At 41.6% G+C, this 15,011-nt stretch overlaps 1 long non-coding RNA gene across 1 annotated transcript; it reads right to left on the bottom strand.

The window, feature by feature from the left end:
• Positions 1 to 11,619: 11,619 nt before the first annotated feature.
• LOC138849437 (uncharacterized) lies at positions 11,620 to 13,866 on the bottom strand. Its single transcript, XR_011388307.1, has 2 exons — positions 13,521 to 13,866; positions 11,620 to 12,701 (listed from the first exon to the last, which is right to left on the bottom strand). It is a non-coding gene; the product is annotated as an uncharacterized lncRNA (long non-coding RNA).
• Between the last annotated feature and the right edge of the window lie 1,145 nt (positions 13,867 to 15,011).

Below are 15,011 nucleotides of genomic sequence, written 5' to 3'. Positions count from 1 at the left end.
CAGTGTGCACATTAACAGAAAGTTGGAATCAAGGGTAGAGCTGGGACTCAAAAGCAGAGACTCTGATATGTGATGTAGGTGTCCAACCAGCATCTTGACTGCTGGACCAAACATCTGCCCCCTAAATATCCTTTTCTTTTTAATCATGCAGTAGTCTCAGGGCTTCTCCCCAAAGTATGCTTTTTTCTGAAATACAACTCATATCCCAAGTTTATAAGGACTTTGACAGAGAAAGAATGAAGACATTTTTCTTTTCTTTTCTTTTTCTTTTCTTTTCTTTTTCTTTTCTTTTCTTTTCTTTCTTTCTTTCTTTTTCTTTCTTTTTTTTTTTTTTTTTTTTTTTTTTTTTTTTTTGACAGGCAGAGTTAGACAGAGACAGAGAGACAGAGAGAAAGGTCTTCCTTTGCCATTGGTTCACCCTCCAATGGCCGCCGCGGCCGGTGCGCTGCGGCTGGCACACCACGCTGATCCGAAGCCAGGAGCCAGGTGCTTTTTCCTGGTCTCCCATGCAGGTGCAGGGCCCAAGGACTTGAGCCATCTTCCTCTGCCTTTCTGGGCCACAGCAGACAGCCGGACTGGAAGAGGAGCAACCGGGACAGATCCGGCACCCCAACTGGGACTAGAACGTGGGGTGCCGGCGCTGCAGGCAGAGGATTAGCCTAGTGAGCCACAGCGCTGGCCTCGAAGACATTTTTCTAAAACACTCTGCTGTCACTCTGTTTTGGCTTTGGGAAAGTGGCCAATCCTGGCACTGGCTACTTGCCCAGTTGCCAATGGAGATATCGGCTCTGTGGTGCCCAGTGAGTCGAGAGATGGGTGTTGCAGGTCCAGTTTCTGGGACAGCAGGCTCTGAATCTGAGCTCTGTGGGCAGGAAGTTTATACAGATGTGTTCCCAGACACACATCTGACAGAGACTCCTGTAGCTGGGATGGCCTTCAGGGTCACCTGCAACTAGGGTAAGCAGCAAGTCCTTCATACCCTCACATCAACCTCTTGTGACATGAGGCTATCTCTGGGATCAGCATGTGCCTTTGAGGGAGCTGATGCCCAACTGCGGCCACTCTCAGCCACGGCCTGCGTGTTGACCATGAGCACAGCGAAGGGCTGGGGAAGTGCTTCCATCCTGGAGCTGTGGGCCTGGGCAACATTGCACAGCCTCCACTGAAGGGGTTGATTCATGTGCACTCTGCGGGTGATGCCTTCTCCCTCCTTCCCTAGCTAGAACATGTCGCTGGTCTCCTTACCTCTAGGTGAGTGTTTTGAAGAAATCGTGAGGTGCTGTTTTGAAGAAATTGCAAGGGTCCTAAACCTGAAACTCAAACTCTAACACCTTTAGACTCACCAAAGAGGCACTGCAAAAACAAACAAACAAACAAACAAACAAAACTAGACAGAAAAATGACAAGGGAAAAGCTATAACTTTGGGCTGCCATTGATCAGTTCAGCTCTTTAACCCTAAACTCCCTCATTCTGGTAATATCAGAAACATTTATTCGATGTGCGCTTCTATTATTATTTAGTTCCATTTGCTCTTGAGCGCTATGGCATTATTTTGTTTAGTCAGAGTTAACATTTATTGAGCAAACAAGGCATTGAACCTAAAATTACATAGATTATCTCATTTACTCTTCAAAGGCAGATGGAATAGATGCCACTATTGTTTCCATTTAACAGGGTGACAGGACTACGACAAGCCGATACCTGAATACAAGTCTACCTGGCATTGTCTGAGCTCTTACCACTGCAGCGTCCTGCCTTCCACTTTTCACAGCACTGTCCTGGGGCTCCTTTAGGTTGAGTGCTAACATATGTTCTTGGATCCCCTATGGCACATTGATTTATTGATGGAACAAGCGTGCCATATTCTGGACAGTGCTCAATACACTGGAGCAACAGCCTAAGAGAGACACGTATTGCCCTCAAAATTCTCACATAATGGTGAGAGGCTTCAGGGAACTAAACTGACACTTACAAGACAGAGAGACAAGTGCTAATACATGGACATCTCCAAGTCCTGCCTCAGCCATGGGGTGAGGGAGCAGTCAGTGAAGACGTCTAAGAGGACGTCTAAGCAAATGACCACGACCATTATCCAGGCATGCCTGTAGGTGTGTGTAGGCCTGCAGCATGGGAATGTGTTCAAGAAGCAAAAGGATGAAAATGCTTGGGGATGGACCCAGGAATTGGAAGAAGCTCAGGCTGTCTCAGGCCCCCATTTGAGAGGTTGAGTATGGTAAGGGTTGAGAGTAAGCAAGACCCAGATCAGCCAGTCTCCCAAGACCCATTATGATGAGACTGGATTTTACCCTAAGAGAATTGGGAAACCCACACTGATGGGTGATAAGTAAGTCACGTTATCACACTTGCTTTAATTTTGCCAGTAACTTTTTGTTTCATCTTCTTTTTATCAGTTTATTGAGATATAATTTACATGCAAACCCCTGCACATTCCTAAAACACAGCTTGGTAAGTTTTCACATGTGTATATAGCTTTTTAAAAATTGTTTTTTTAAAAAAATTATTTATTTATTTGTAAGGTAGAGTTACAGAGAGAGAGGAAGAGACAGAGACAGAGAGAGGTCTTCCATCCACTGGTTCACTTCCCAGATGGCCTCAATGGCCAGGGCTAGGCCAGCCTGAAGTGTGTGTACCTTTGAAATTATAATCATTATCCAGAAAGTAAACATGTTCATAACCCCTCAAGGTGTCTCCTATCTCTGTGTAATCCCTCCTCTGCCCCTCCCCACAACATTCCCATCCCAGGCAAACATTGATCTGTTTTCTGCCAGTGGAGATTAGCGTGTATTTTCTAGAGCTCCATATAAATGCAACAATAATTTTTATGTATCTAAAGCGTGTACACATGTGTACTATTTTACAAAGATCAGGGACTGCCACAGAGAGGGTAAATGAGAAGAGGAAAAGCCTGGCTGCTTCAGAGTTAGTGAGTTATTAGACAAAGTAAGCAACTTCCTTGAAGATAGGCAACACTTTTAGTGTGCTCTCTTTGCACACACCACCACAAAATGAAAGAGCTGAAGACAAGCTTAATGATATCAGACCCATCCCTGTGAACTGGGTCCTTTTTTTTCAAGAAATAGAAGCCCAACTCAAGCTGTTTTGAACTTGCATGCATGCATGGGTGTCTCCACACACACACACACACACACACACACGTGAAGTTTTATTGGTTCATGCTCTTGAAAGTATTAGGAGTGGATAGCATCAGGAATCCATGCTCAAGGGACAGGAGTAGAACTTGTTTATTCCTATTCTCTTGATCACTCAGTTCTGTTCTCCATATTGACTGTACATTCAACATTCTTTTATTCATCCAACATACTATTTATTGAGCCTCTACTATACGATAGGGGCTCTGGAAATCACAGTTAACTAAAAGACAAAATTAATGCTTTCATGTATCTTATATCGCAAAGAACAAGGCAATAAATAATCAAAATGCAAAGTGATAAAAGCTTTAGAGGAAAATAAAGTAGGCAAGGATAGAGAGTAATATTCTTTTACAGGACAAAATATTTTTGTTGGAATTAACTTTTAATCATAATTGTTAGTATTCCTTGCTATTTAAATGCATCTCTTATAGACAACACATTGTTGGATTTAAAAGAATCTACTCTGAGAGTCTTTTCTTAAGGTTGACAAGTTTGATCCATTTACATTTATTATAATTATTCCTTGTATTGCATCCTCTATGTATTCTATTTTCTCCTCACCACTCCTTTTTCTTGCTTGCTTTTCATGCATTTTAATTTTTATTTTGGGTTGTTACTCTTAATGTTGTGTTCATATTCATCACCCTTATGAGTATGAATTCATATATACATGCATATGTGCACACATATGTTCTTCACATTCTGATAAGGTTAAATCCTGATAAATCTGTCATAAATTGGAAATACTATAAGGAATTTTTTAAGGGAAAATGTTTATTGGGGGAAACCATACATACCAGAGAGAAGGGTCAAAGAAGGAAAAGAGGGAGAAGGAGAGCATAAGAGAACAAGAGAGAGACAGAGAGAGCCATGTGTTTAGGAATAGGTCCTCTTAAACCTTTGCCGAGGGGTGTGCAAGGAAGAAGGAGCAGCGAATCCAGTTAGGGTGGGGGTGGCACTGACACTGCTGGTTGTGCCATGTGGCCACCTGGATTCTGGCCATGGTGGCGGGGATAGAGCCTAGGATAGTGTCCAGGGTGTAGATCACACCATAGATAAGACTGAGCCATTTTACTAACATTCCCCCTTTTTGTTTTTGTTTTTTTTTATAAAGCAGGAGTTGTATAAGATTACATTAGCCCCAAAAGTTCAGGAGGGATAGAGGGACAATGATTTGTCTTTCTGGAAGTAAATGAGGATAACAACACAACATACCAAAACTTAAGGGATACGGCAAAAGCAGTGTTAAGAGGAAAGTTTATATCATTAGGTGCCTACATCAAGAAATTGGAAAGGCACCAAAGAGATGAGCTTTCAATTCATCTCAAGGATCTAGAAAATCTGCAGCAAACCAGACCCAAATCTAGTAGGAAAAGAGAAATAATTAAAATCAGAGAAGAAATCAACAGGATTGAATAAAAAAAAATTACAAAAATCAGCCAAACGAAGAGCTGGTTTTCTGAAAAAATAAACAAAATTGACACCCCATTGGCCCAACTAACTAAAAAAAGAAAAGACCCAAATCAATAAAATCAGAGATGAAAAAGGAAACGTAACAACAAACACCACAGAAATAAAAAGAATCATCAGAAATTTCTACAAGGACTTGTATGCCAGCAAACAGGGAAATCTATCAGAAATGGATAGATTCCTGGACACATGCAACCTACCTAAATTGAACCAGGAAGACATAGAAAACCTAAACAGACCCATAACTGAGACAGAAATTGAAACAATAATAAAGGCCAGCCCAACAAAGAAAAGCCCAGGACCAGATGGATTCACTGCTGAATTCTACCAGACATTTAAAGAAGAACTAACTCCAATTCTTCTCAAACTACTCAGAACAATCCAAAAAGAGGGAATCCTCCCAAATTCTTTCTATGAAACCAGCATGATCTTAATCCCTAAGCAGGAAAAAGATGCAGCATTGAAAGAGAATTACAGACCAATATCCCTGATGAACATAGACGCAAAAATCCTCAATAAAATTATGGCCAATAGCAAAATAAAGAGTTGGTTTTTTGAAAAAATAAACAAAATTGACACACCATTGGCCCAACTAAGTAAAAAAAGAAAAGACCCAAATCAATAAAATCAGAGATGAAAAAGGGAATGTAACAACAGACACCACAAAAATAGTCATCAGAAATTCCTACAGGGCAGCACCGCATCTCACTAGGCCAATCCTCTGCCTGCGGCACTGGCACACCGGGTTCTAGTCCTGATTGGGGTGCCAATGCTGTCCCGGTTGCTCCTCTTCCAGTCCAGTTCTCTGCTGTGTCCCGGGAGGGCAGTGGAGGATGGCCCAGGTCCTTGGGCCCTGCACCTGCATGGGAGACCAGGAGGAAGTGCCTGGCTCCTGGATTCAGATTGGTCCAGCGTGCCGGCCATGGCGGCCATTTGGCGGGGAACCAATGGAAGGAAGACCATTCTCTGTCTCTCTCACTAACTCTGCCTGTCAAAATAAATAAATAAATAAATAAATAAATAAATAAATAAATTACTATGAAGAGTTGTCTGCCAGCAAACAGGGAAATCTATCAGAAATGGATAGATTCCTGTGCACATACAACCTTCCTAAGTTGAACCATGAAGACATAGATAATTTGAACAGACCCATAACTGAGACAGAAATTGAAACAATAATAAAGGCCCGCCCAACAAAGAAAAGCCCGGGACCAGATGGATTCACTGCTGAATTCTACCAGACATTTAAAGAAGAACTAACTCCAATTCTTCTCAAACTATTCAGAACAATCGAAAAGGGGGAATCCTCCCAAATTCTTTCTATGAAGCCAGCATCACCTTAATTCCTAAACCTGAAAAAGATGCAGCAGAGAAAGAGAATTACTGACCCATTTCCCTGATGAACATAGATGCAAAAATCCTCAATAAAATTCTGGCCAATACAATGCAACAAAACATCAGAAAGATCATCCACCCAGACCAAATGGGATTTATCCCTGGTATGCAGGGATGGTTCAGTGTGCGCAAATCAATCAATGTGATTCACCACATTAACAAACTGCAGAAGAAAAACCATATGATTATCTCAATAGATGCAGAGAAAGTATTCAGTAAAATACAACACCGTTTCATGATGAAAACTCTAAGCAAATTGGGTATAGATGGAACATTCCTCAATACAATCAAAGCAATTTATGAAAAACCCACGGCCAGCATCCTATTGAATGGAGGAAAGTTGGAAGCATTTCCACTGAGATCTGGTACCAGATAGGGATGCCCACTCTCACCACTGCTATTCAATATAGTACTGGAAGTGTTAGCCAGAGCCATTAGGCAAAAGAAAGAAATTAAAGGGATATAAATTGGGAAGGAAGAACTCAAACTATCCTTCTTTGCAGATGATATGATTCTTTATTTAGGGGATCCAAAGAACTCTACTAAAAGACCATTGGAACTCATAGAAGAGTTTGGCAAAGTAGCAGGATATAAAATCAATGCACAAAAAACAACAGTCTTTGTATACACAGGCAATGCCACGGCTGAGAAAGAACTGCTAAGATCAACCCCATTCATAATAGCTACAAAATCAATCAAAAACCTGGGAATAAACTTAACCAAGCACATCAAAGATCTCTATGATGAGAATTACAAATCTTAAAGAAAGAAATAGAAGAGGATACCAAAAAAATGGAAAATCAAATTATTAGACAGCATTGGAGAAACCCTGCAAGATATAGGTACCGGCAAAGACTTCTTGGAAAAGACCCCAGAAGCACAGGCAGTCAAAGCCAAATATTTGGGATTGCATCAAATTGAGAAGTTTCTGTACTTCAAAAGAAACAGTCAGGAAAGTGAAGAGGCCACCAACAGAATGGGAAAAAATATTTGTAAACTATGCAACAGATAAAGGGTTGATAACCAGAATCTACATAGAAATCAAGAAACTCCACATCATCAAAACAAACAGCCTACTTAAGAGATGGGCCAAGGACCTCAATAGACATTTTTCAAAAGTGGAAATCCAAATGGCCAACAGACACATGAAAAAATGTTCAATATCACCAGCAATCAGGGAAATGCAAATAAAAACCACAATGAGGTTTCACCTCACCCTGGTGAGAATGGCTCACATTCAGAAATCTACCAACAATAGACGCTGGAGAGGATGTGGGGAAAAAGGGACACCAACCCACTGTTGGTGGGAATGCAAACTGGTTAAGCCACTATGGAAGGCAGTCTGGAGATTCCTAAGAAATCTGAAGATAACCCTACCATACAACCCAGCCATCCCACTCCTTGGAATTTACCCAAAGGAAATTAAATTGGCAAACAAAAAAGTTGTCTGCACCTTAATGTTTATTGCAGCTCAATTCACAATAGATAAGACCTGGAACCAACCCAAATGCCCATCAACAGTAGACTGGATAAAGAAATTATGGGACATGTACTCTATAGAACACTATACAGCAGTCAAAAACAATGAAACCCGGTCATTTGCAACAAGATGGAGGAATTTGGAAAACATTATGCTGAGTGAATAAAGCCAGTCCCAAAGGGACAAATATATGTTCTCCCTGATTGGTGACAACTAACCAAGCTCCAAAGGGGAAACCTGTTGAAGTGAAATGGACACTATGAGAAACAGTGACTTGATCAGCCCTTGTCTTGACTGTTGAAATACAATGTAAAACTTTATCCCTTTTAATATTTTTTTGTTCTAGTACTATTGGTTGAACTCTGTAATTAACGTGTTTAAATTTTAACTGAAAAGTGATCCCTTTTCACTTTAGGACATGCTCAATCGGACTTGCACCAAATGCTGGAGTTAGAAACATGCCAGGGGGTTGCAATACAATCCCATCAAGGTTGCATGTATCAATGACATCTCACTAGTCCAAGTGATCAATTTCTATTCACAATTGATCACACTGATAGGTCTAAGAGTCAAAGGGATCACACAAACAAGACTAGTGTCTGCTAATACTAGCTGATAGAATCAAAAAGGGAGAGAACGATCCATCATGGGAAGCGGGATACACAGCAAAGTCATAGAATGGCAGGTGTCCTAAATAGCACTCTGGCCTCAGAATCAGCCCTTAAGGCATTCAGATCCAGCTAAGAAGCCCATGAGAGTATTTTAGGCATGGAAAGCCAAGACATTCTGGAAAAAAAAAAAAGAGGACCTAAATGAAAAATCTCTGTGAGTGAGATCCCAGTGGAAAGAACGGGCCATCAAAGAAGGAGGTACCTTTCTCTGAAGGGAGGAGAGAACTTCCACTTTGACTATGACCCTGTCAGAATAAGATCGAAGTCAGCGAACTCAAAAGGCTTCCATAGCCTTGGCAACTCATGACTAGAGCCTAGGGAGATTACTGACGCCATAAACAAGAGTGTCAAATTATTAAGTCAACAACAGGAGTCACTGTGTACTTACTCCTCATGTGGGATCTGTCCTTAATGTGTTGTCCAATGTGAAGTAATGCTATAACTAGTACTGAAACAGTATTTTACACTTTGTGTTTCTGTGTGGGTGCAACCTGATGAAATCTTCACTTAATATATACTGAATCGATCTTCTGTATATAATGATAATTGAAAATGAATCTTGATGTGAATGAAATGGGAGAGGGAGCAGGAGATGGGAGGGGTGCGAGTGGGAGGGAAATTATTGGGGGGAAGCCAATGTAATCCATAAACTGTACTTTGGAAATTTATATTTACTAAACTTTTTGAAGTCCTCTTTTGTATATATATATAAAGTCTTTGTTCTATAGATATATACGTACATCTACAGGTCTATCAATTATTTACCTATCATCTTTCTCATAAAAAGACAAGTACTTTGGGGTGCCTTTACTTTATTTTCATCTTTCTCCACTATCATACCTTGCTGATAGTTTTAAAATTTAGTTATGTGGGGGCTGGCTCTGTGGTGTAGCAGGTAAAGCAACAGCCTGCAGTACCAACATCCCATATGGGCACCAGTTCCAGTCTTGGCTGCTCTACTTCTGATCCAGCTCTCTGATTTGGCCTGGGAAATCAGTAGAAGATGGCCCAAGTGCTTGGGCCCCTGAACCTGTGTGGGAGACCTGGAGGAAGCTCCTGGCTCCTGGCTTCTGAATTGACTCAGCTCTGGCTGTTGTGGCCATTTGGGGAGTGAACCAGCAGATGCAAGACTTCACTCTCTTTCTCTCTGCCTCTGCCTTGCTGTAACTCTGCCTTTCAAATAAATAAATAAATAAATCTTAAAAATTTTAGTTGTATGGCTTTCCTTTAATTCTTTTTATGATTTATTCATGTATCTGTGAAGCAGAGTTAGAGAGAAGGAAAGACAGAGAGAGGTCCTCCATCTGCTGGTTCACTCCTCAAATGGCCACAATAGCTGGAGCTAAGCCCATCCAAAGCCAGGAGCCATGCACCTCCTCTGGGTACTCCATATCAGTGCAGCAGTCCAGGCACTTGGGCCATCTTTCACTGCTTTCGCAGGCCATTAGCAGAGAGCTGTATCAGAAGTGGAGCACCTGGGACCTGAACTGGTACCCATATGGAATGCTACCCCCACAGGTGGAGGCTTAACCTACTATGCTACAGTATTGTCCCCTTTCCTTTAATTTTTAAAAATTTTCATTGGTACTACCTTTTTTAGACAATAAAATTTGATAAGATACCTATTGTGCTACAATTTCATCATTTTCTTGGCTTCATTTTCTTTATTTCAATGATTTTTCTTTGGGTACCAAATCATCTGAATTCCGGTATGCCTGAAAATATTTTTATTATATGCTCACACTCCAAAGATAATTTATAATTCAATTAGGCATAAAAATCTAGATTCAACTGGCACCGTGGCTCAATAGGCTAATCCTCCACCTAGCGGTGTTGGCACACAGGGTTCTAGTCCCGGTCGGGGCGCCGGATTCTGTCCCGGTTGCCCCTCTTCCAGGCCAGCTCTCTGCTGTGGCCAAGGAAGGCAGTGGAGGATGGCCCAAGTGCTTGGGCCCTGCACCCCATGGGAAACCAGGAGAAGCACCTGGCTCCTGCCTTCAGATCAGCGCAGTGCACTGGCCACAGCGCGCCGACCGTGGCGGCCATTGGAGGGTGAACCAACGGCAAAAGGAAGATCTTTCTCTCTGTCTCTCTCTCACTATCCACTCTGCCTGTCAAAAAAAAAAAAAAAAAAAAAAAAACTAGATTCATTTTTTTCTCTAATAATTACCACTTTTTAAAATTCACTATTGCTGTTGAGAAGTATGATTTCAAGTTGATTCTTCTTCTATTGTAGGTTTGCAATTGCTGAGAGCTTTTGTACTTTCTTGCTGTGATATTCTGAAATATCACCATAATGTAGTTATAATTTATATCTATTGTTTAGACTCTATGATGATATTTCAAAGTTTCATGGAAAATGGAATTGAAAGGTAAGTTCATTTTAGTGAAAAAAAAATGGAAATTCATGCATAACCCTAATACTAATACTAATTTTCCATGAACTTTTTGAAGAACCCTTGTATGCGACCTTCCAATACGATGTTGTTCATTTTTCACTGATGGTAGGACATTTTTAAAAAACTTTTATTTAATAAATATAAATTTCCAAAGTACAGCTTTTGGATTACAGTGGCTTTTTCCCCCCATAACTTCCCTCCCACCTGCAACCCTCCCATCTCCTGCTCCCTCTCCCTTTCCATTCACATCAAGATTCATTTTCAATTATCATTATATACAGAAGATCAATTTAGTATAAATTAAGTAAAGCTTTCAACAGTTTGCACCCACACAGAAACACAAAGTGTAAAGTACTGTTTGAGTATAACTAATACTCAAACAGTACATTAATTCACATTAATTCACATAGTACAACACATTAAGGACAGAGATCCTACATGGGGAGTAAGTGCACAGTGACTCCTGTTGTTGATCTAACAATTGACACTCTTGTTTATGGCGTCAGTAATCACCCTAGGCTCTTGTCATGAGTTGCCAAGGCTATGGAAGCTTTTTGATTCCAATTCAATCCCATCAAAGTGGCATGTACCAATGCCATTTCACTAGTCCAAGTGATCAATTTCTATTCACAATTGATCATAATGATAGGATTAAGAGTCAAAGGAATCACATAAAGAAGAATAGTGTCTGCTAATACTAACTGATAGAATTAAAAAGGAGGGAACTATCCAACATGGGAAGCAGGATACACAGCAGACTCATAGAATGGCAGATGTCCTAAACAGCACTCTGGCCTCAGAATCAGCCCTTAAGGAATTTGGATCCGGCTAAAAAGCCCATGAGAGTATTTCAGGCATTGAAAGCCAAGACATTCTGGCAAAAAAAAAAGACCTAAATGAAAGATCTCTGTGAGTGAGATCCCAGTGGAAAGAACGGGCCATCAAAGAAGGAGGTACCTTTCTATGAAGGGAGGAAACAACTTCCACTTTGACTATGACCTTGTCTAGAAAAGATCAGAGTTTGCAGACATTTTGTTTTTTTAAGATTTATTTATTTATTTGAAAGGCAGAGTTACAGAGAGGCAGAGACAGAGAGAGAGAGAGAGGTCTTCCATCCACTGGGAGCTGCGCCAATACGAAGTCAGGAACCAGGAGCTTCCTCCAGCTCCTCCATGTGGATGCAGGGTCTCAAGGACTTGAGGTATCTTCTACTGCTCTCCCAGGCCATAGCAGAGAGCTGGACTGGAAGTGGAGCAGCTAGAATTTGAACCGGTGCCCATATGGGATGCCAGCACTGCTGCCGGTGGCTTTGCCAGCTTTGCCACAGAGCTGGCCCCAGGACATCTATCGTTATTATCACTGGAAAGGTCTTTCCTTCTGGATGTTGCTAACTTGGTTTCTATTCTCCACATCCCATTTGCATTTTTTAAAAATATTTTCCGTCTTTACTCTTTTCTTCCTGCTACCTTCTGGGAAAATTTCTCAATCCGATGTTCCTACCTCACAAGTCCATTTTTCAGTTAAGTCATCCTGTTGATCACATAATTTACTTTTTATAATTATCACATTTAAGCCCCCCTCCTTTTTTTTTTTTCTTTTTTTTTTTCTTTTTTTTTTTTCTTTTTTTTTTTCTTTTTTTTTTTTTTTGTAAAGGTTTTTATTAGGCACAGGGGCCAAGGAGAAAAGTTCTTGACAGCTACCTTCCTCCATAGGTCATGACATTGTTCCGCTCCTCTCACTTCCTCTTTGGTGAACTTGTCCTTGGAGACCTGGAGTGGCTCCTTGGTGATACTGGTCCAGGGCATAGTGATACATCCTTGATTGTGTCTTGCACAAGCTTATGAAGCACACAGCTGCTGTGCCTTCCCTGCTCATAGTCTTGGTCTTCCTGGGACCTGTTGGGACCTGTGACCGGGGGCAGTGCAAAGCCACAGCTAATTTCACAAAGGTTATTTTAAACTCTTGCTCCATTAACTTTGTGACCGCGGAACCAGCTCAAACTTGTTCAACTCTGTAGTTAACACAGGATAGTGAGCGATTTTCCTCTGCTGATACGGAATGCTGAACTCTTGTGCAGGTGCAGCATAACATATTTTATGGAAACACTTTGCCCTGTTGGTAACAGAATGTTAAAAGGTTTTGTTTGGTTTGCAGATACAGTGCGACAATCAAGGACTTGTGCTCCAATTTGTTACAATCCAAGCCATACATAGAACAAAGTCTGCAAGTTCACATAGTCAGCTTAGGATTAGCCTGGACTTTCCCACTCTCCAAGCCAAGCCATAAATTCACCCTTGCCCCTTGACCAGGAAGGCAGATTTGAGCCTTGCCTCCTGTCTCCTTTTCCGTTCCACTGCCCTTTCTTTTCTTAAAGGGCACTGTCCCACATTGATCTCTGTGCAACAGGGAGCAAACCTACCTCATTTGGTAACAATGTCCAATGGACATTTCTTGTCCCAATTGCCATCTTTAGGTTTATCTTGCCCTGGGGAATCACATTCTGTTGTAAGCTACCCTTTCTGGTGACATGTTTTGAGGAAGAGCTGCCCTCCAGGCAGGTTTATGGACAGAGGTAGGGACAAGCCCCAGAGCTGGTTGCTCAGCTACCAGTTGATCAATAGGAAACAATTTTGGTGTCACTCTGCAGGGTAACAGTCTCTTAGATTAACACCTGATGCCCAGGGAGTTTGAGCGAGAAGAGGTGCCCAGCAGATGTTACCCTGATAGGTATTCAACGACCCTCACCCAGCAGGGCTCTTGCAGGGCTCTCTTTCATACACCCCGATGTCACTGGCAGGCTGAAGCTGCTGGTTTCGGTGAGAACAGGGCAAACAAGGATGCAAAGCCAGGCAGTGCAGAGAAGGAGCAGACGTTAGAAGCCCTCCTTGGTCCCTCCATTCTTGCTTTCTGCCCCAGGCTGTAGTCGCTCACCTCCTGCACCTGCTCTGCACAGCCTCTGTCTCTCCAGGAGTTTCTCACAGGGTGAGGGGGTGTTGACCATTTTCCCAGATCCATGCTGTCACCCACTTCTGTAGCTTCTCTGGGGTAGGCTTTGGGGAAGGGAGCAGCAGCTGGTGTCAGCGCAGTACAGAACCTGGAAGCGGGCTGAATCCACTGCGTTCAGACACACTGCTCACTGGACAGAAGCTCGGCGTCCCCAAGTCTACTCCTTCCTGGAGGAGAGTAGTAAGCAGAGCAGCGCAAGGACACATGGTAAAGGCCAGTACAAATGAAGGGTAAGAAAAACATTAAACGTCACCCCTCTATTTTCTCCTCAACTTAAACCCAAGTTGAATCTCCTTTTAGGCAGTGACTCAGAACCTCTGAAACGGTTTAGTAATAGCTCTTGATGACTCAGATGTGTATTTTCCTCTGAAGCGGCTTGGCTTTGAGGAATGTTGGTGTGAAACTTTGGCTTCTAGGAAGTACGGGTGAAGGTCTGAATACATATTACTTTGTGAAGTGGTTATGATAATAGTCATTAATAACTATATTTCTTTGTGCTCTGCCAAAGCAGTTGGGCATTGCAAAAACGCTCTAGAATAAAGCAATAAACAGATGAGATGCTAAAGACTTTAATTAAGCTGCCTAAAATAAAGCACTGCTTCATTCCTTTTTTAACCACAGTGTCTACAAACCTTAAAAAAAATATGGTGTTTGAACTAATTGCTTGGGTAGATCCTAAGGATTATAATTTGCAGAAATATATTATTAGGTAGAAATAAAACTCCAATTCTTTTTTAAAAAAGATTTATTTATTTATTTATTTGAGAGGTAGAGTTACAGACAGTGAGGGGGGAGATAGAGAGAAAGGTCTTCTATCCACTGGTTTACTCCCCAAGTGGCCACAAAAGCCGGAGCTACACCAATCCAAAGCCAGGAACCAGGAGCTTCTTCCGGGTCTCCCATGCGGGTGCAGGGGCCCAAGGTATTGGGCCATCTTCTACTGCTTTCCCAGGCCATACATAGGATAGAGATGGATGGGAAGAGGAGCAGCTGGTACTAGAACCAGTGCCCATATGGGATGCTGTTGCCACAGGTGGAGGATTAACCTACTGCACCACAGCACTGGCCCCAAAACTCCAATTCTAAAATGCATTTTGATATCAATGTTTTAATTTGAAGCCAACACCTTTCTATCTTAGTTCTCTTTAAATGATAGAATTAAGAGGGTTCTCAGGCTAATGGCTTGGGTCCTGCCTCTCACCAGCTGTGTAAGCTAGGGCAAATCTCTTATCTCTCTGGGCCTCCATTCCTTGTCTGTTAAAAGCATTCACTGAAATAAGTCTCTTAGACTATTTCCTGTTCAATAATTCTTTAACATCTATAAGTGCACAAGAGCTTCCTTATTCTGAATAGAACAAATACTTTTTATAAATTTCTCACATTACTATACCATAATTTTTAAATTCATATATTTTA

Source organism: Oryctolagus cuniculus, chromosome 4 (genome assembly GCF_964237555.1).
Source record: "Oryctolagus cuniculus chromosome 4, mOryCun1.1, whole genome shotgun sequence".
NCBI lineage: Eukaryota > Metazoa > Chordata > Mammalia > Lagomorpha > Leporidae > Oryctolagus > Oryctolagus cuniculus.
This window is presented reverse-complemented; position numbering and strand designations above follow the sequence as displayed.